The sequence below is a fragment of the Periplaneta americana genome, chromosome 2 (genome assembly GCF_040183065.1).
Source record: "Periplaneta americana isolate PAMFEO1 chromosome 2, P.americana_PAMFEO1_priV1, whole genome shotgun sequence".
Taxonomy (NCBI): domain Eukaryota; kingdom Metazoa; phylum Arthropoda; class Insecta; order Blattodea; family Blattidae; genus Periplaneta; species Periplaneta americana.
Genome location: NC_091118.1, coordinates 170,787,706 through 170,810,269, shown reverse-complemented (window position 1 = coordinate 170,810,269; position 22,564 = coordinate 170,787,706). Strand labels below are relative to the sequence as shown.

Below are 22,564 nucleotides of genomic sequence, written 5' to 3'. Positions count from 1 at the left end.
CAGATATATCCACTAGTTTAGCAGCTTCTAGGAACCAGTTCGCCGAAAGCTGACAGAGCTGGCAACACTGGCTCAGAGGCAACTGCCTGCAGTGCATGAGAAATAAGGTTGTGGTTAATGTTATCTGACTTGTCTGCTGTTATGACTCGTGGCTCGAGAGCACAGTGTTGTCACGCATCTCATTCGCACTCTCCAATTGCACAACACTTAAATCGTCTTCTTTATCACTAACATTGTTTTCACTGCTTTCTGATAACTGCCGAGATAATTGAATGATAAGAGTATTTTTAATTTAGTCGACGTATTACATTGCTGAACTACGAGCAAAACACAGTTGAATGCACTGCATTCGGATGTGGACGTGAAATGGAGCCATACCATCTGATATGAATAAGAGACAACGCTAAGTGCTTGTTCCCTTACGTCACCCCTGAATCATGAATTGCCATTGGGCAAGGTAACGCCGAGCCTCCAAACTAGCATGTTCGTCAATCACAACCTTATTTCTCATGCACTATAAGTAATATATGCAAACTGGAATATTTTAAATCGATGGCATCATGCCAGAAGGGCGTATCAACAAAACTGCAACTTTACATTGGAACCATTTAAATATAGAATAATTTTTCCTATTCTTGTCTACATAACAAGGTACTTTCTCTGATCCTTCTTCATGCCCAATTCTAAAACGTGAGCGGCGTTTCGTACCACAGAATCGTAGCAGAGCACTTGAATGACATTGACATTTTGGTCATTTAAAAGAATACTGTTGCTTATTAAATGCTTCGATCATTATATATGCGCAATGGTACAAATAAAATGAAATGGAAACACCAGTAAATTCACTTGTACTGTATTTCCCGTAATATTAACAATCGTGACTTCAGAATGTTTCTTGTTAGTATTAATTTCTCATCATATCACATTGAATGGTTTTTCTTGACGATGTTTCTCATAGAAGGGCAGAATTTGCGACACAAATTTTCACATATCGGATTCTATTTTCTACAAAACTGATATTCCAGGTAAAATTCGGACGCTTAAGGCTGGTCCACAATAAACCGGAAAGGAGAACCAGAACGAGAACGGGAAGCGGAAGACGTGAACGTGAAGCGTTTTGATTCACACTTGATATGATTAAGTAAATACTTGAGTAAGTAGTCATAAAAATATTATAGTTTTAATTCTTGTTTCGGGGACACTGAAGGATAAAGGAATCATAATCTTACAACAACCTGGTTGCTTCATATTCGCTATCAGAGAGAGCTGAGCAAGCATAAGGTAACGCTTGGAGAGGATAATATGGGAGATTAAAAGGAATCCAAATTCCAAGGTTCCCATCATGATATCTAGCAGAACAAGAGATATAAAAGATTTGTCTCTTTCATTTTATCATTAAATACCCTTTTAAGAAATAAGTACATTCAACAATTTCCTACAGGCTTTCAGAATCTGCAACACTTCTCCAGTTTTTGGTCCATGAATTGATAACTACCTAGAAACGGTATTGAAAGTGGAGTCGTAAGTGACGTAAGCAAATGGTAAGATTGCTGCTCTCAGCAAAGAAGAAATGTGACAATATCGAAAAGGAAAGGCGGGAAAAAGTGCCGACGCATCCATAACTAATCCAAAACGTAAATGTGTTAGTACGTGAAAGCAGAAAACACAGAACAAAAAAACAAAACAAGTCGAAGCACGAAAAGCCGAAGCTGAACGAATTATTCATGATTATAGAAGAGGAATGGCAGAAGAGCAGAGTTTAATGTGAATTATTCATACTTAAAGGTAAAATACAGCAAGTAGCACTTAATTTTGATAAGTGAATTAACATTTTACAAAGTAATCCATATATAATAATACATTTGGATATGCTGGCGAACAATGTGATGTGTTTTTACTCATAATTATAATTTGAAAAAAAGTTATTCAGTGTTAGCTTGGAAACCGTGGTTCCCTTGTCAATTTTTTGTATCGTATTCTAATATATTATTATTATTATTATTATTATTATTATTATTATTATTATTATTATTATTATTATAGAAAACAGTAACAAATATAAATGATACTCGGGAGGAAATTAAACACAGAATAAATATGGGAAATGCCTGTTATTATTCGGATGAGAAGCTTTTATCATCCAATCTGCTGTCAAAAAATATGAAAGTTAGAATTTATAAAACAGTTATATTACCGGTTGTTCTTTATGGTTGTAAAACTTGGACTCTCACTTTGAGATAGGAAAATAGGTTAAGGGTGTTTCAGAATAAGGTGCTTAGGAAAATATTTGGGGCTAAAAGGGATGGAGTTACAGGAGAATGGAGAAAGTTACACAACACAGAACTGCACGCATTGCATTCTTCACATGACATAATTAGGAACATTAAATCCAGACGTTTGAGATGGGCAGGGCATGTAGCACGTATGGGCGAATCCAGAAATGCATATAGAGTGTTATTTGGGAGGCCGGAGAGAAAATGACCTTTAGGGAGGCCGAGACGTAGATGGGAAGATAATATTAAAATGGATTTGAGGAAGGTGGGATATGATGATAGGAAATGGATTAATCTTGCTCAGGATAGGGATCGGTGGCAGGCTTATGTGAGGGCGGCAATGAACCTCCGGGTTCCTTAAAAGGCAGTAACTAAGTAAGTATAGAAAACATTGCAAGTGCACCTGTAAATTTGCATCTACACGGTTCAACCATCCATGTTCGTACGCATACAATCTGGAGAGGAAACTGGAAGACGCAAGTTCAATTAAAGACGCATCCAGATTTTGTGTGTTGGGGTGCGCCATGTTAAATGTCATCTTCACTACGTATATAAAATAAAATAAACACAAAATTAACACATGTAAATTAATTAAATATCAATCCAATATCCAGGAACACCTGATTCTCAAAATTGTTGTTGAACATTCCATAGGCACTCCTGCTTGCGATAATATTCAATAACGTTTCTTATACTTTCCGCCATTTTCAAATTAAAAGACCTAACATCACCAAAAACAAATCTAAATTTACTCACGGCCACGTAGAACAATGAACCTCTCGCTAAATGCTACTGATTCTTTTTGTTGAACGAAATAACGCTGAAGATACCCATCGGCGATGGGTAGCTTTCAATTGCTGCATGCGCTATCATTGTGTTGGACTTTGTATTTTCTGAATGGGGTGAAGTACCTTACCAGTAGGGTAGGGGGGGTCGCATACAGAAGTCTTGCCCAAAAGTGGGTCACGCCTTCGAAAATTTGGGAGCTACTGATGTAGAATGTCTTCTTATAACTTAATGCGCGGTGTTTTCCAATATTTTTATGCAAGACTGTGTGTTTAAATTTTCGCCTTCTCTCCTAACTTTACCCTAATATCAACAAGGTGTTCTTCCTTATTGTAAAACGTACTGATAAACGAGAGTACAATTCTATCTATTCCAGGAACTTATCGCCAAACACAAACACAACAGATACCGTTATCATTTGAAGTCTACACCTTAATCAGTCATGTCTGTACACTACAGACTGTCCGTAGTGTCGGTTGATACAGCAGTCAAGAATTGAAGTGTTCAAATAAACAGCGAATTGAGACAAAAATTGTGAAAATATGAATAATACCATACACAGTGTAGTTGAATTCTATATAGTGCTTCTTTTCTTACTGATATTACAAGAGTGCTTGTGCGAGTGCATTTACGAAGAACGTGCTTTGATGAACTGTTCCAACAAAAAGCTATCATCTCTACCCATCAATTTATCCAACAGGAGTCAAGAGACTCTACTTGCTGACCACAACAACATTTCTTCATTGGAGAAATATAACTTTCATAACAACAGACTCACTGACCTGGTCACTATAGACATTTCAAATAATAATTTGAGGTATATAAATCCAGATGCATTTTATGGTGTGAAAAACTTATCTTACTTATATATAAATAGTAATATGCTAAAAAGTATACCTCCGAGAGTGTTTATATTTTCTCCGATGTTAAAAACATTGAATCTAGCGAACAATATTAATCTTGAAATACCAAATGGCAGTTATTTCTTAAACGTTACGAATTTAAGAACTTTGATATTAAGCAACTGTAATGTTACTGCTTTGAATTCAGCTACATTTTTCTACACTCCTAATCTTCAAATCTTGGATCTAAACAACAACAAGCTGAAATCCTTCGACACGAGTGTGATCAACAGGATGAACATGGGGTCATCTTCTTCTATCATCAGCAATGAAACTATCAAAATGCCACATTTAAAACATTTAAACTTAACTGGGAACCCTCTGAAATGTAGTTGTGAATTATATAGTGTTTTTATTAACTTAAAAGTGATGGATAGCTTGTCGTGTTGTTATGTTAATGGTTCATGTGCCGTATGGAACAAGCGAAATTATTTAAATAGCAACGTGCATGCAGCAGAGGTAAGGTCTGCAAAAGGAATGCCAACGGAATCAAGTCATGCCAACAGAAAAAAAATGTGCAGTGTTACATCTCTGGTTGTGTTCATTCTGGTAGCGTTTCTGGTATCGTTTCTCATCAGTTTTTTTGCAGGATGGTATTTTAACAGCATACGCAGATCATTCAGACGTTTATTTCAGTTTATTAGGCAACGTGGGAAAATACAAAATGGTGATAAAATATTAGGGCAAAAACAATTCTTCAAAGAAGAGGAACGTTTGGTATTGAGAGACTATGAAAATGTATACTGGAAGAAATACTGGGAACGTACAGGGAGAACTTCCGTATAAATTTAAGTTATGTAAATACAGGGTGATTACTGAAGAAACAGACAACTTCAACAATTTATAGAATTGTTTAAGATATTGAAAATCACCTCACATGGTTTTGTAAATACAGTGCATACATTTTATCTTTACACACTAGCGGAAATAGAGTAGAAGCGACATTGCACAGCGCAACTGCCCACGCGCGGCCCGCTAAGCACTAGGTTATGAGTCAAGAACACAGAGATAAACCGTAAAAAGGCAATTTTTTTATAATTTTAAATTGTAAAAGTGCTATAAAATGCTTACCTTTTCAAAGACAGTGTTCAAAAGTGTTCCCCATTCGCTGCCAGACGGGGGTTGTAGCGTCTAAACGCATTTTGTTGCATATGTAGCAGCTCTGAAAACGAAATGTTGCCGATATATTCTCGTTTTTAGTAATTTTGTAGCATTATGTACTGATATACTGCCGATCACGGCTGGTCGTGCCAACTTCGCGAGAGATTTTCACAGCGATTGTTCTGACGAACACAGATATCATCCACTTTTTCCTATGTCTATTACACTTTTACTAGGTCACACTACTTTTAACCAATAAAACGGTACGAAAGGACGTCTTTCAACCAATCATGGCTGCTTATCGCACAATTTTACCGCGTCCCTAGCATTTGTTTAATTTTATCGCGTCCCTAGCATTTGTTTCTTTGTTTGCCAACATTTCAAACTGCGCTGGTCTGGACGTCAAAAAAAAAAAAAAAGATAGAAAATTACAAACCACTCCAGTCGATGCACAGCACTTTCAAATATGTCTCGCATTGGCATTCAAGAACAAGAATTAATAAAGATCACTGGTCATAGCTGTGCATCTTCCCTGAAATCCTATTTACAAATAAATGAAGAGCACCATTCGGAAATCCTGAATAAGTTGGGGAATACACCATGTACATCAACGAGTTCACTTCTTTTACGCACACGTCCAATATAACATCAATTGAACCACCAACCACTAAAACATTCAAATTTGAAAATTGTACTTTCAATAATTGTTTCTTTTAAAATTATTCATGTTTATTTTTTATGTCATCATCGTTAATTAAAACTTTTCTTGTTTATTTCATCATCCCTAATTAAAACTTTCTAACACTTGTTTATATTATTTAGGTTATGTTATAGCTTCTGCTATATGATATTGTGGATAGTCACGTATCAGAGATTGTTTAATACTAAGATTTATTGAAAATAATCTGCAAAGTGACGTTGATTACTGGGATCCGGATAATTGAAGTGGAATGCAACTGTTTTAATAAAAATGAAACTGAATCAACAAAGCCTTCTTGACTGGTAACCGTCTACAGAGTTCGATGAAGATTCCACAGTTGGCACACCTGATAACATCACATAATTATAACACACCACTGCCATCTAGCATGCATCTAGCGTAATATTTGTAATGTTGAGATGGTACAATACTACATTAATTGAAGACAGTTGTATTTTCGTAAGTCAATATTTTATTGTATTGGAGTACTTCGTTACTTCTAATCTTTATATACTTTCTTCTAATCGTGTAATAGTCAATGAAATCTCACTCGAGTTTTGATTTTCTATAGATAAATCTGCTCGTGCTCCACTCGCAGATTTATCGATAAAATCAAAACCTCTAGTGAGAATACTGTTGATAAAACATGACGCCTTCGTCTTCTTTTCTTGTATAATACAGATATTCTGTAGTCTTCAATTTATTCTTCATTTAATGAGCTGCAGTCCTTACAGGTAAATTAATCCCGCGGTAGCTCTTTTGATATTCTATACGACATTAAGCAGGTGACGTTAAGGCAAATGGCAATTCTTTGATCTATGTTAAATCTCTGAACAGACTGAAGCAACAGACACAAATAGAGAAATGAAAGTCAACACTGCAGACAATAACAGTTGTACTGCTTTGAAACTCATTTCAATTAATAACCGTCTTATTAGCGACTATTAGTGTCCTTGAATGGAAGCGCGCGCAGCTACTTACTGCCGACTCTGGTCCCTTACGCGAGCGTGGAAAGATAAAATGTGTGCACCGTACATTCTTGGAGTTTCTTTCAAAAGCTTACATAATATATAACATTATGTTTGATATGTATAACGTGAGACACACAGTGTATATCAATGCGGTGGTCAGATTCTTTCCAAACGTGTAATAACAAATCTTTATCAATACTTTCAACAGCTGCTCTGATATGATTTTTAATGCCTTCCAGATTAGTAGGAAGAGGGGAGATGAAAATTCGATCTTACATATAGCCCTATAGAAAAAAAAACCGAAGTATTAAGCCGGGGCTACTTAGTTGCCAAAGAGATTCGTTTGTCAATTATTACATAATCTAGCGGAGTGGAAAAGTTCTATAGAGATAATTTCTATCTTCATTGAGTGGTGCTCCATTCTTCTTCGTGATAATTACCATGTCGTGATAAGAAGTTCCTGTAATACTTTACTGTTGCAAAAGAAGAGGGCCATACGCCATTGTACAGGACAAAACACATTAATCTTTTGGGAATCCCGCACATATTCCAGTGTTCCTCTGGGATTTTCAGTTCCCAAATTCAAACGTTTATTTACCTTTCCACAGATGTGAAACACCGAGATAAATCGTTTAGGTTAATTCAAGCACGCAAAATGCCTTTTCAACGGCAGTGGCGGGTATTTTATCGGAAATGTGACATCACATAATCGAAAAATATCCATACAAACTTTCACTGTTACTAAACAAAAATTCACAACTTCGTACAATTTCTGCGTCTTCAATGACAATGGTTTTATAACATGTTGAAGTTGTCTATTTCTTTTGTAGTCACCGTATACATTATAACAATTGAACTCGAAAAGCATTTATTAATATTTTTATTGCTATTAATGTTAGTATTATTGTTGTAAATATTGCCATAGTGTACATTGATGTTTTCAGTATCTCAACCAAGACCGAGTGGCAACGAACGAATGTGAAACTATGACGTTTGTTCTTATAGCTATTCAATAGGTAGATTCAAACTGAATACTTGTTTACGTTTTCGTAGTGTTATCACTAAAGACTGTTTTCTTAGTCCAACAACATTGAAATTAGTATAAGTGTGCACGGGGTATACATTACGTCACGTGTCCTTCAATAGACATCCTGCTCACAAGCACAAGTAACGCGCACTACAGGGTTACTCTACAACAGATTCCTTACTCCTAAACAAGTGCAGTACATTTTAATTTAGCAATGTTTATGATATTATGCACTACTAGTTGAAATAAAGGTGCCTAAAACAAGTACGAATGTACAGAAGTGGGTAGAGGAATTAGGAAGGCAGTATTTCTGTGTAAGTGGCGACATAATTGTGTGTAATTTATGTAAGACTGACATAATCTCTTCTAAAATATGGTATTTATAGAAACACTGTTATTAAAAACATATCAACCATTTTAAATTGATAGAAAAAAGCGAGTCTGACGATCTACCTTCAACTAGTAATTCAGTGCCAGCGGACGAATTTAGCTGAGATCTGTCGCAAATGATGGTGATGGTGATTGTCAATATTCCTTTCAACAAAGTTCAGAACAATTTTGTTGGGAAGTACACTTATACACAAAGGCAGTATCCGTGTTACAGTAGTACCTGTATGTAAAGTTAAATTTTTCAGCAAAATTACTTTAATATACCTATGTTTAAACATTTCATTCTGGGCAGTACCTGTGTTACGGTTGCACCGGTATTCTAAATTAAAATTAGTAGAAGTAGATAGATGGATTTATTGAGTAATATTATACATACAGATTTTATATTATAATTTTCTCTAAAATCCAATGCACGGGTCTTCTGACCGTACGTGCTTTGTACCTAAAACAAGTCGTACTTTGTAGGTTTCACCCCCCAATTTGTACAATAAAGATTATTGTAATATGAGTTTAAAGTTTTAAACATAGCATGAAGAGCGTTACCTATGAAATAGTAACATTTTAAGTTAAAAATTTACATCAAAGATTGCTGTAATATAGGCTTAATCATTTTATGAGTAGTTCCTCTGATACAGTAATATTTTAAGTTAACATTTTATATCAAAGATTGTTGTAACATAGGCTTAAACAGTTCATTAAGAGTAGTGCCTCTGAAACAGTAACATTTTATGTTAAAAGTTTACAGCAAAGACTATGCTTATTCTTTTGTAACACACAACACAGTCGTACTCTTGAAATATTACGATTTTGGTATAAGGAAGCAAGATTTCGAAAACATCAAGTATGTACAAAGATCTGACTTTTAAACGTGTTCCTGACATTAACATGTTGCTATATAGAAGTATGTTATTACATTCATCACACAGCATTTCTAATCTACTTATAGTGAGTAGCACTTTGTTTACTTTATGTAAGTGCAATGCACAAGTTTTTATTTGTAAATAAATGAATTCGTTATGTCAGTCTGTTTTAAATATTATTATTGCTTGACTCTCATAGGAGCTATGACATGATGCTGTTTAACGCTGCGGCAAATAGCGTCCTCGTGTGCTTTCTGCGAACGCCAATGAAATAACCAAAATGGCGGAAGATTATATTCAGTATTTATCGAGCCTTAAGAAGTGCATAACGTCATCAGCAGCGAATGATAAGACGCACACGTTTAGATATAGCCGACCTGCGACGTGATTGGCTGTCGGAAATGAGACGCGACTATATATATGTTTACAATACTTCTTTAGACATAGAACTAAGTCTTCCTCCTGACTATTTATGGAAGTTAACTTGGAAATTGAATGTCAAATAAAAATGCAACCCTCTCTCCATGTTCGTCGTAAATTTCCCTTCTTCTTCTTGTATTCCCTTGTCCGCCTTCTCATTCCCTTGCGTTCCTTATTTTCCCCTTGTTCCCATCGTACTTCTCATGTTCTCTTTGTATTTCCCCGTTTTATGTTTGTATTTTTCCTTGTTCTTACTTCATTTACCCTTGTTCTCTTTGAATTCCCCTTGCTGTCCTTGTACTACCGTTATTCTTCTTGTATTCCCCTTCTTTTCCTTGTACTGACCGTGTTTTCTTTGTATCCTCATTGATTTCTTTCACTGCCATCGTTTCCTTGTACTACCTTATTCTCCTTAAATTTCCATTGTTCTCCCGGGTATGGCCATTCTTCTCCTGGTATTCCCATTCTTCTCCTTGTATTCCCATTCTTCTCCTTGTATCCTTGTATTCCCATTTTTCTCCTTGTATTCCCATTCTTCTCCTTGTATTCCCATTCTTCTCCTTGTATCCTTGTATTACCATTCTTCTCCTTGTATTCCCATTCTTCTTCTATTCCCATTCTTACTCCTTGTATTCCCATTCTTCTCCTTGTATTCCCATTCTTCTCCTTGTATTCCCATTCTTCTCCTTGTATTCCCATTCTTCTCCTTGTATTCCCATTCTTCTCCTTGTATCCTTGTATTCCCATTCTACTCCTTGTATTCCCATTCTTCTTCTATTCCCATTCTACTCTTTGGATTCCCATTCTTCTCCTTCTATTCCCATTCTTCTCCTTGTATTCCCATTCTTCTCCTTGTATTCCCATTCTTCTTCTATTCCCATTCTACTCTTTGGATTCCCATTCTTCTCCTTCTATTCCCATTCTTCTCCTTGTATTCCCATTCTTCTCCTTGTATTCCCATTCTTCTCCTTCTATTCCCATTCTACTCCTTGTATTCCCATTCTTCTTCTATTCCCATTCTACTCTTTGGATTCCCATTCTTCTCCTTCTATTCCCATTCTTCTCCTTGTATTCCCATTCTTCTCCTTGTATTCCCATTCTACTCCTTGTATTCCCATTCTTCTTCTATTCTCATTCTACTCTTTGGATTCCCATTCTTCTCCTTCTATTCCCATTCTTCTCCTTGTATTCCCATTCTTCTCCTTGTATTCCCATTCTTCTCCTTGTATTCCCATTCTTCTCCTTCTATTCCCATTCTTCTCCTTGTATTCCCATTCTTCTCCTTGTATTCCCATTCTTCTCCTTGTATTCCCATTCTTCTCCTTGTATTCCCATTCTTCTCTTCTATTCCCATTCTTCTCCTTGTATTCCCATTCTTCTCCTGGTATTCCCATTCTTCTCCTTTTATTCCCATTCTCTCCTTGTATTCCCATTCTACTCATTGTATTCCCATTCTTCTCCTTGTATTCCCATTCTTCTCCTTGTATTTCCATCGTTCTCTTGGATATGCCCATTCTTATCCTTCTATTCCCATTCCTCTCCTTGTATTTCCATTTTTCTTTTTGTATTCCCCTTCTTCTCCTTGTATTCCTATTCCTTTCCTTGTATTCCCATCCTCATTTATTCTTATTGTTTCCAGTGTAATCCCCATCTTCTCTTTTATTCTCCTGTTCTCTTTATATTGTTTTTGTGTTGTCGCCCGTTCACGCAATTCTACGTATCATATTATTAAACAAAACAAAGAGCTTTTCAAGCTATTGAACTCTACATGAATTCAATACACAATTCCGTCCACGTGATTAACATGACGCAAAGTCTCAATTTAAGGTAATGAGGAACCGATATAAATAAAGGGACACACGTTGTGTCCTTATGAAAGGGACAATTTATTCTAGAATTTCTACCGAGAACTGTACTTGGATTCACTGAATGTGTAGTAAGAGAAAGTAGCATTTCACTCCATAGAATCACTTGAGATAGAAATGAAAAGGCTTCCAATAGCGTCCGTTACGCGTACATACCATATCTCGTTGAACGCAAGGAAGTGGCGGTCGACCTGAAGTTGCAGGTCAGTAAATCGATATGCAAACCACAGTACAGCCCGAATGCGGCACTACTCCCGGGTTATTACACATACCACAGTTACACGGCGGGTTGCTCTTTGATCGCAGCGCAGGGCTTGGGAATTGCCTTTCTCTGCCTTTTCTTGCAGCCTGGCGCATCTCACTGGGGAAAAGACATTTCTTCTCTAGAATATAATCCTTGTCTTGGGACTGTCGTTTCTATAGCATGTAAATTAAATTGTTGAATACAAGAACTCAGAGCATTTCCGACTTAGAGAATGATTACTGTTCTCCAACCAGGAGATAAACCGTGAAAGGAATGTGCTTACTATTGCGTCATCTATTGGAGCGAAGTAGATAGATAATATTAGAGTTATAACGTCAGTTTAAAAATCATGCTCTCTCCTGCATATGTTATTTCCTGTATGGAGGGATTAAAAGACTTAGGGTGCTATTCATAGACATTTCGCAGCACGTGCTACGAGCGTGCTAAACTAACCCCGGCTATCCACTGGTTACTTGTACAGAATTCAAATCATATCCTATCGCTAACACTGGTTTATGAATACTTAAAACGCTGATCATCCACCTGAAGCCCGCGCTAAAAATGTCTATGAATACGGCCCAAGGAGATTAACAGTGATCTAATTTTGTAACTAGGATAGTATAAAAATGTGTATATCAGTGTTATTGTTTGTGCTGTGAGAGCTAGCCAATAGAGATACGAGTACCCACGTGTGTGACCTTATGACATCTTATGACATCAACATTCATTCACAGCATCACCCCGCTCTCTCTCATTCCCTGGAGACTTTCTCGTGGTTGGAGTACAGTATGTTAAAATTTACTATCTACGACTTTTCAGACTTGGTTATAAGTTCTCCTGTATATCAGTTCGTACGGCCTAAGATTTGGGGGGGGGGGTACTTTATTTCAGTTTTGAAAATACAATCTTGGTATGAAACCTCAAATCTGTTCTGAAACGTCCGAGACGGCGAATTTCTAGAAATTTATGCTAGGCCCAAAAAATGTTTCACAATAAGCTCTATATTATTATTATTATTATTATTATTATTATTATTATTATTATTCTGCGTCCTCAGGTTGCGGATAGAGGAGACGGCCTCCAGATATGGAGGGTAGCTGCGAATATATTGAATAAGCAGTCGTGGACAGCCGATAAGGGGTGGTCCTCCAGCTTGGGGGTTAGGCGAAGGGCTAACAACCCATCACCGTAAAAAACACCTTGTTACGAAACCTAACAATAAGCCTCGGAATGGGATTGATTTCTGGCACGACCACAGCAAGCATCCCCACTTGTTCTTATCCTTTCCTCCACCATACATCGCCGGCCGGGATCGGAAAATGCTATGGAATGGTACTGAAATAGAGATCGGACGGAATTATATTGTTGGCTAAAAGTAGGGAAACGGGAGAATTCGAACTTGCAACCTTGTCCGTCACGAGTGTCAGTACGTATTTTTGAAATGTAAAATTCCATGCCTTACAGGAACTGACAACCAGAACCCCTGCGTGATTGGTCGAAGATCTAGATCATTCAGCCATCCCAAGAACAAAGTATAGGGTCATTATCCAAAGGTGTGATTTTTATCATGTCGTTAATCTGCCTTTGTAATCTACCATTATTATTTATCTTAAGAGTAAATACTGGACATTTGTCATTTAATAGATCATAATGATTCCATGAAATATTCTGCTGTTATAAAGGTTTTCCTTATTTAGGAGGAAGAGTTTCTTCGGGGCTATTTCTGTAGGTTATCGGAAGAGGAAGAATAGAAAAGTGAGAAAGGTGATTTTCAGACTGTTACTAGTATTGTTGATATTAATTATACCGCTTATGTCTTTGACATTTTCGTGTGGAAATGCAGCTTCTTTTCAGTGATTAAGAACACTGTTCATAATTTATGTTGCTATAAATGTGTCAGAAGAACTCGATTATTTGAAGTATATGACGGAAATTATAACGTTTGTGGTGACGGTAATAGTATATACTGTAATTAATTCTGCACTCTTTGATTGAAAATTTCGTTGTGTGAAATATTTTGCTGAGAACTTAATTTTAAGATAAATATTAAAGAAATATATAATAATAATAATAATAATAATAATAATAATAATAATAATAATAATAATAATAATAATAATAATACTTACGGCTTTTAAGGAACCCGGAGATTCATTGCCGCCCTCATATAAGCCCCCCATCGGTCCCTATTCTGTGCAAGATTAATCCAGTCTCTGTCATCATATTCCACCTCCCTCAAATCATTTTAATATTATCCTTCATCTATATCTACATCTCTGTAAAATACCGCAATCGAATAGCTTCTCTGTAAAATATAGCAAACAAATAGCTTCTCTGTAAAATACCGCAATCGAACAGCTTCTCTGTAAAATACTGCAACCGAACAACTTTCCTGTAAGATTACTCAATCAAATAGTTTCTCTATAAATAAAATATCTCATATCAAATAGCTTATCTGTAAAATATTTATTTTATTTTATTGGATTATTTTACGACGCTGTATCAACATCTAGGTTATTTAGCGTCTGAATGAAATGAAGGTGATAATGCCAGTGAAATGAGTCCGGGGTCCAGCACTGAAAGTCTGTAACTATACATTTATTTATTTATTTATTTATTTTATTTAAATTCAAATATACAGAATAAAGAAATATAATTACAAAAACAAACAAAGATAAATACAAATAAAATAATACAAGCAATATAAAAAGAAGATACAGTAGTATTAACAAAATTTGAGACCGAATGAGCAGCGCTCGTGCTCGGTCGCAGTTCAGATATAATATTAAAATAAAAGTTACCCAGCATTTGCTCGTATTGGGTTGAGGGAAAACACCGGAAAAAACCTCAACCAGGTAACTTCTCCCGACCGGGATTCGAACCCGGGCCACCTGGTTTCGTGGCCAGACACGCTAACCGTAACTCCACAGGTGCGGACCTTAAATAGTGATACAGCAAATAATAAAATCTCCTATATATAATTGTATTTTTTTTTGTTTCGAAAATGTAAGAATTCAGTCTCCTATGTACGGGTGCCATAGGATTCTTTGTACTGAATAATTATATATTTTGCACACAGGAGTTATTGCAGGAACAACGACGATTCGCTTTTAATATGATCCTGGGTTTCACAGTTCATGGCGCAACACATCAATTTACTCATGGTTTCAATAATTATCGTGTATTAAATGCCTTGAAGTTCTACTTCAGTCAGATAAACAAGTACAGAGCAGAAGGAAGTAATTAGGAAAGGTTTTCTCTGTGTGGCACATTAGGACGACTCTCCACGAGAACGCTGTATCTGCAAACGACTCGGCGTCTCCGGTATTACAGACAAATAGGCATCCGACACAAGTGTCCATTAGCTGAGTACTGCGAGGCATTGTCTCCAATTCCTTGACACAATCGATAGCTGTTATACAACAGGTCTGACTGTGAACAATCTCTGCCCGTTAGTGTATAAGCATGCGATAGGTTGAGGTTATTGTGTGAGACAGGGAAGCAATGTCTGAAGTCCATTCAATGCGATAAGACGTTGTAGAAACCAAGATATCAATTACAAGAGAGTAAATGAGATAAATTCATTCACTTTTAAGGCGATTCTTCATACTCAAAGGAAGCTTGAAGCATAGTCTAATATTTATTTACCTTAAACTAATGCTTATACCAAAAATAATTGTTTTCTTAAATACAATGCATATGAATTCTACCAGTTAATCAGAATGAGCGGTAGTATTAAAAAGTCAATGTGAACAAATTACTTCTTCATTATTATTATTGACAATTAATTAAATTAGATGTATTATAATACATAGGCAACAAAGGACTCAAGATATATTAACTTTTTTTAAGATGGTTATTTAACGACGCTGTATCAACTACGAGGTTATTTAGCATCGATGGGATTGGTGATAGCGAGATGGTATTTGGCGAGATGAGGCCGAGGATTCGCCATAGATTACCTGGCATCACCTTACGGTTGGGGAAAACCCAACCAGGTAATCAGCCCAAGGGGGAACCGAACCCGCGCCCTAGCGTAACTTCAGATCGGCAGGCAAGCGCCTTAACCGACTGATCCACGCCGGTGGCTATATATTCACTTCAAATAACATGTGTGTGCCTAATAAAATAAATAAAAAAATGTGTAAACATAAATATCTAGCAAATTAAACCTTTCCAGCTATGATGCTACTTCCATGAAATGTTATAAAAATGTGTCGCAAAATCACACATAGTAATTTTCAGTCTAAAATAATTTATGCATACGTATAAAAGTAACAAATCAAATGCATAGTGTTATTTCTCCAGACTTGTTACAAAACCTAATAATGTACATTTTCAGTTTATTAAAAGAAATTAGATACTCCTATATTCAGAAAACATATTCGTATGTGGAAAATGTTCGTTCTACGTCACAAGACGTGACTGGGGAAAGTCTGGAATGATATAGCATTTCTTACTATATACCACAGCTTTCTGAATGTCATAGTCTATCTCGTATGCGACATATCATATTCAGCCCATAAATCTTTTCAAAGACACTTTTCATAATTGCATTTCTGCAGATTGTATATATACTTGAACAATATTTTTCTTCCACATATCTCACGTCTTCAGTCATTTCCACATTTCTGGACTACAGCAGAATGATTGTTACAGGCAATTCAGCTGTTGGGAGAACATATCAACAGTATACATTATATCGAAAAAGAATTATGTACACTTGACTCAGGTTTTGCAGAAGACAGTTTCTCTTCATTGCAGTATTTCCCATAGAAAATGAGGTATTTCGTGTGTTTCTCCATAGCACAGTGTTCCTGAATTACTATTCGTTTTATAGATTATATTTATTTTTTCTATTTTAGTTGGTTATTTAACGACGCTGTATCAACTACTAGGTTATTTAGCGTCGATGAGATTGGTGGTAGCGAGATGATATTTGGCGAGATGAGGCCGAGGATTCGCCATAGATTACCTTGCATTCACCTTACGGTTAGGGAAAACCTCGGAAAAAATCCAACCAGGTAATCAGCCCAAGCGGGGATCGAACCCGCGCCCGAACGCAACTTCAGACCGGCAGGCAAGCGCCTTTACCGACTGAGCTACATAATATCTAGTGAAGTATGTCTTCATTTATTACTATGTTTACCAGCAAATTCTTGAAGAATTGCATTTAACTTCGAGTGATTGAGGGTTGAACCGTTTATTAATAAAGTGCATAGCTCCACTGCAACGTTAGTAAGTGCTTCTCTACTGTGCATGTTACTGTAATGTAGTGACGAATCTTCCACCCATAGTTGCGAATATACTGTGTTGTTTAGATGCCTGGATGCACTCAACTTGAAATCAATGTTTTAGTACGAAGTTCCCAAGTCTAATAATTACAATCTAGAAACAGGAAGGCAATCTACAGAATTGCGAAAACTCTGGTTCTCTCCGCCCAAAGAATTTTCGAATTCAAAATTACACTGGAAAAGTCATAGCTTCAGTTTTATTTTTTGGGGATGGGGGCAAAGACGGAAAAATTATAACTTATAAGAGACTACTTAGATTAGAAAAAGGAATTATTGAGAAAGGAGCATAACATCATTGAAACTAGAATAACATCATTAACTAGAATAACATCATTGTATAGAGCACATCTAGGTCAGAAAGCATGGGTAGACATAACGGCTCGGTTAGAAAAGCCAACGTACTATGGTAGGAACGATCATGATTTTAAAATCAAATGTAGGAAACAGAAAACGGATGTAGGTAAATTCTCATTTTTAAATAGAACTATAAATGATTGGAATGACCTACCTGCAGCGGACTTTGAGGGCTGTCCTTCCTTAAGGAGATTCAAGAATAATTTAAAAAATTGTATATAAAGTGAAAATTAAAATTAAGGTGACATTCAACATTTAATTTTTTTAAGGTGACATGTATTTATCTAGGCTGACGAGTTTACTTCCTTGGTTTGAATTGTAAATTATTTAAAAATAGCGTGTAAGAGGGCCTTAGACTAGAAATGTTTAGTTTAAATGTAGTTCTGTTTATAAGTATGCATAAGGGTGTAATTATTTGACTTATTTGAACTGTTGTATCAGTGAAGCGAGGTGAGTCAGTGAAGTTATGGTTTTACAGTGCAGTGAACAGTTCCGATCAGTGATAATTTATAGCGTCAATGAAATGTGTTCTATAGTGTCAGTGAAATGTGTTACAGAGTGTCAGTGAAATGTGTGCTAAAGTGTCAGTGAAATGCGTCATAGTGCCACTACAGGGAATGAGATGAGAGTAAAGTGAAAGACTATTGAAACTTATGTAGGACCTATAGATAATTATGCAGGTTGTATTGTAAAATTAGGTGTTTTATTTTATGTTTTATTATTATTGTGTTAAATTGTATTATGTATTATTATTGTATTGTGTGTAAAATTGTGTATGTGTTGTAAAATTGTATTGTGTATTGTAAATTTTATTGTGTATTGGTTATCATTTTATTGTGTGTTGTTAATATTGTATATACCACTGCCACCGGGTGCTTGCCCACTTGCAGTGTAAATAAATACACACATACATACATACATACATACATACATACATACATACATACATACATACATACATACATACATACATACATACATACATACATACATACATACATACATACATACATACATACATACATACATACATACATACATACATACATACATACATACATACATACATATTCTTTATTATTAAGGAAGGATATGGATGAAATTTTGGCCATTTTTGGTAAAAAATTTGTTTTTCACTTTATTGCACAAAATTAATCTATAGACCCCAATGTATGAGTCTGCAAAGTTTCAGCCCACTGTGATGCTTGGAACTGTCATTAATTACGCCTTATTTAAATTTCTGCGCTCTTTAAAAGCCTAGCATGTAGGCCTATACTCTAACAGTGATTTTTCTCAAATTAAATTTCTTGCACCTTTCTATATCTTCAAAATCTAAAGGCTTCTACAATTTTGAAGCTATCAAGCTGAAAATTTTCTGCATGACCTATATAGTATGGTTAATAAATTAGAGTATCGGATTTTTTATATATTAATTACTACTTAAATTAAAAAATAATTTGTATAACGGTAGGTACTAGAAAATTAAAAAAAAAAAAATAACTTTAGACAAAATAATCACTTCTTTTTTTTCTATAGGCCTATTGTAATGGTATATTTCTAAAATATGGATGGTTAGTGCTTTTCTAGGTATATCAAAGATGCTGTAATTATTTTTCTAGATGGTAGTATATCGAAATGATAGCCGTCCAAATCTTGGATTTAAAATATCGGTACGAAGGGATAGATTTTGAAAATATCCCCCAATTTTTTAGAAAAAAGGCATAACTCAAAAAATAACTGAGTGACATGCATATATATATATATATATATATATATATATATATATATATATATCATTCGTGGAATGTGTGTGCAAAAAATGAACCAAATAGCTAAAAAAAACTATAGAAGTTAGAAATTTCACCCATCTCCTCCCTTAAAAAACTTCGGGGGAGGGAAATTGTGGAAAAATGTGATAAGATTTACAAATATGTATTCTTCTTTCAAGACAGTACAACTAGGCTCATAAGTCCTTGATTGCTTTGCTTAAAATTAGCAAGAGTTAGCTTTGAATTGACTGACCATCCCCCATATTCCCTAAATTTAGCCCCTCTCGGATTATCACCCATTTCCGAAACAAAACAAAAAATTCTGAAAGCAAAGATCGATTGAAGAAGTAATAAGTACTGAAAAGAGTGTTTTGCAGACCTTTAAAAGCTTCTTCTAATAAGAGAGTAAACATTTTTAACGTCCTGATCTCCCTAACTAAATATGATATATGATATATTTCTTCACAGCACTTCTTTACATGTAATGGTGTACCTCACATTTCTGTATCCGGTGCCACCATTAACATATTATTACAATAACACATTATTTGCAGTACACGTCTACACAAATACTCCCATTTACGCTATGTAGCCTACCTTTTTTTGTTACTTGGTCAATCTCCCCTTTAGTATTTCTCCTACATTTCATTTGCTATTCTCTGTTTGTTCATTAATCCTATAATATCTAATATTATATACTACTTTCAAACCCTCTTTTTCCTCTAACTACTATTCACTAAAATCTAAATTTCATTTTTTCTCTATAAATTATCATATTGAATTATTTGTCCTATTTGCTCTTTAACATTTTCTTCTATCTTTCTCTTATATTCATTTACTGATCCAACGTTCAAATGTTAGTACTAATTTTATGCTGTCACTTGTTTACTTCTCTTAACCCTTTCTCACTATTCTCACTTCCTATAAATACTTATATTTTTATCTCTACACATCTGCTTATACACTTTTTCTCTCCCCTATACTTCTCGATCTTTTACAATTTCACTTTACTTGCACTTTTTGATCACATCCCCACATTTTTAATCCTATCTAATATCTCTGCCATATCCTCAGCTATCGCAGGTTCTGACCTTTCTTTACTGTTCGTTCCCTAACTAAATAGAAAAAGAACATGAGTTAAATAAATTATAAATTTGATTCGTGAAGATGGATATTTCAGTTGTAACACACTGGGATTTAAACCGCGATAGAATAAAAAAGAAAAAGAAAAAAAAGCAATTAAATAGTTTCCCACACAAGAAGTGATGGTAGTTAAGGAATTTACATGTGTATTCTGTATTAGTTAACATACCAATTAAGAGCTTTGTCTTCTATGTGATTTTAATCCACATCTACTTACTAAAGAAGTTATCTCAGCGGCTCGCCAAGCAGCAGATGATATATCAGGCTTTGCCATGCAACCGCCGACAAAGAAAAGCCGCCTAATAAGATTAGAATGCAAAGGGAGAGGCGAGGCCACAAGATCGTGCAGATAATGCCCGTGTAAGGCTGACCCACGAATGTCCACGCCCTACAGCACAGGACTGGCTGAGACACGAAATATGTTTTACCATCTTTGTCGCCTTCATCCCACGTTCCTGCTGTATAAATAATAATCTGAGGCATGACAGCCCATGAAGGACCACCGGCCAGCCGGCTGCTAGCTTCTCGTCCACATGCCTAAGCAGAGGTCGACGATCATCCAACCATAATTAGAGTGGTTAGCACGATGATCCCCCCAGCCGTTATAGCTGGTTATCGTAACCGGATTTCGCTACCTATCATAGCACCCCAAGTACATCACGATGCTGGGTGGGTACCGTTCCCATATACTGGCCGAAATTTCATGAGAAAAATTTCTTCCCCTATGAGGACTCGAACCAGCGCGCATTCCGTAACGCGAGTCCTAAGCAGCAGGTCTTAGACCACGACGCCACGTTCGCGGGACACGTTCCTATTGCATGTTAAATGTAAATTTCATCCATTTCATTGAACTGAGACATGTCTTGTCCTCGTTGGTCTAGCGGGTACACGCTAACATTCTTGTATTAGAAGTAAGCAAGTGATGTCAGAATAATGTGACTTAACTCATTGCCGTTGCTAAGCAAGTGACGTCAGATGTGGACATTTCTGTAACGTTTTATCCGTTAAAACAGAAAACCATGTTGGACGAAGTCCGGCAATGAGGGAGATGCAGCACGTCAAAGCATGCATATGGTATGTGATAGACTTGATAGGCTACTTTGTAGCGACGTCACACAGTATGTCGCAGAGTAAACGCGCTAAAACCCCGAGTCACTTCTAGACACGCATACATGAAACTGTTACGCCACTCAAAGCTCACTTACAGGTCAATTAATTGCAACTGGCACAAACGTCGGCTCAGAGATCACAGGACACATCTTCAAACGCACTAATATTCGTATCGGCCGAATTAGGTACAAACAGGAATGGGTTATGAGACAGGAGTGACGTATTTTGCATTCCGACTAGTGAAATGATTCCCTAAGTCTTCGAAATTGCCAACCAACTACATAATATTGTTTATAAACAAATTTTCTTTGGAAGTCTGTTTCACGAGATGGAACACAAAACTTTAATTAGGTCTAATATTCGATCACTATAAGGAAAATAGTGTAATGCAATGTCATTACAATAAGCTGCTTATTCTAAGGATAGTAGAAGCAAAGGATGGGTAGAATGGAGGGATATGGAAATTGAAATAGGAGAGGCGTTTAGGATGATTTTTTCCGTAATAATTGTAAGGAGGTACTGTAAGTGGTGAAAGTCAGACCTCTGATGTAGAGAGGAAAAAAGCACAAGTAAGGACCACTGAAGCAGTGTGAAGGAAATCATGCTTTAGTAAAAAAAAAAAAATACAAATTGTAAGGCTCTAATGCGAAATACTCTTTACACTTCGTTAAACAGAAGCAAAAATTATTCAATGAATACCGGAAACTGCAAACGAAAATTAAATTTTTATCAGCATTATTAGTTGAAGGATCTATGAAATCTCAAGTGTTGAAATTATGTTAACCAAATCGTTGATATATACAGAGTGTAAAATATTCGACAGACATTCTTCATAAGCAGAGGTAGAAGTTTATGGAAACTATTTCGTTTGTGTGACGTCATTCCATTTTCGATCAATGAATTGTAATGAAATTTTGAATTTCAACCAATCACAGTCATCAATCAATCAAACAATCAATATTCCCGTCATTCCTACGTGGAACATAGGGCTCTCAGAAAGCTTCTCCATCTGACTCTATTCCTGGCAAACTCCTTGATCTCACTCCATGTCTTCCCCATCATTTTTGCTTCTGTGAGAACAGTTCGTTTCCAGGTTATCTTGGGTCTGCCAATTCCTCTACTGCCCTGCAGATTCCAATCCAATGTCTTCCTGGCAGGGTCATCTGGAGGTCGGCGAAGTGTATGTCCCAGCCCATCCCCACTTCCTATGCCGAATTTCAAATTCAACTGGTTTTTGTTTAGAATCACAGCAATACACCACGATAATTTTTGCAACTCGATTTATCACAATCATTTATCGCATGGTCGTTCTTTTGTTTAGTCAGTGTCGCCAACTGTTTCCCCGTAAATCGATG

The 22,564-nt window shown here is 36.1% G+C and overlaps 1 long non-coding RNA gene across 1 annotated transcript; it reads left to right on the top strand.

The window, feature by feature from the left end:
• The first annotated feature begins 1,423 nt into the window (after positions 1-1,423).
• Positions 1,424-9,175, top strand: LOC138694811 (uncharacterized). Its single transcript, XR_011331017.1, has 2 exons — positions 1,424-1,785; positions 3,436-9,175. It is a non-coding gene; the product is annotated as an uncharacterized lncRNA (long non-coding RNA).
• The last annotated feature ends 13,389 nt before the right edge of the window (positions 9,176-22,564 follow it).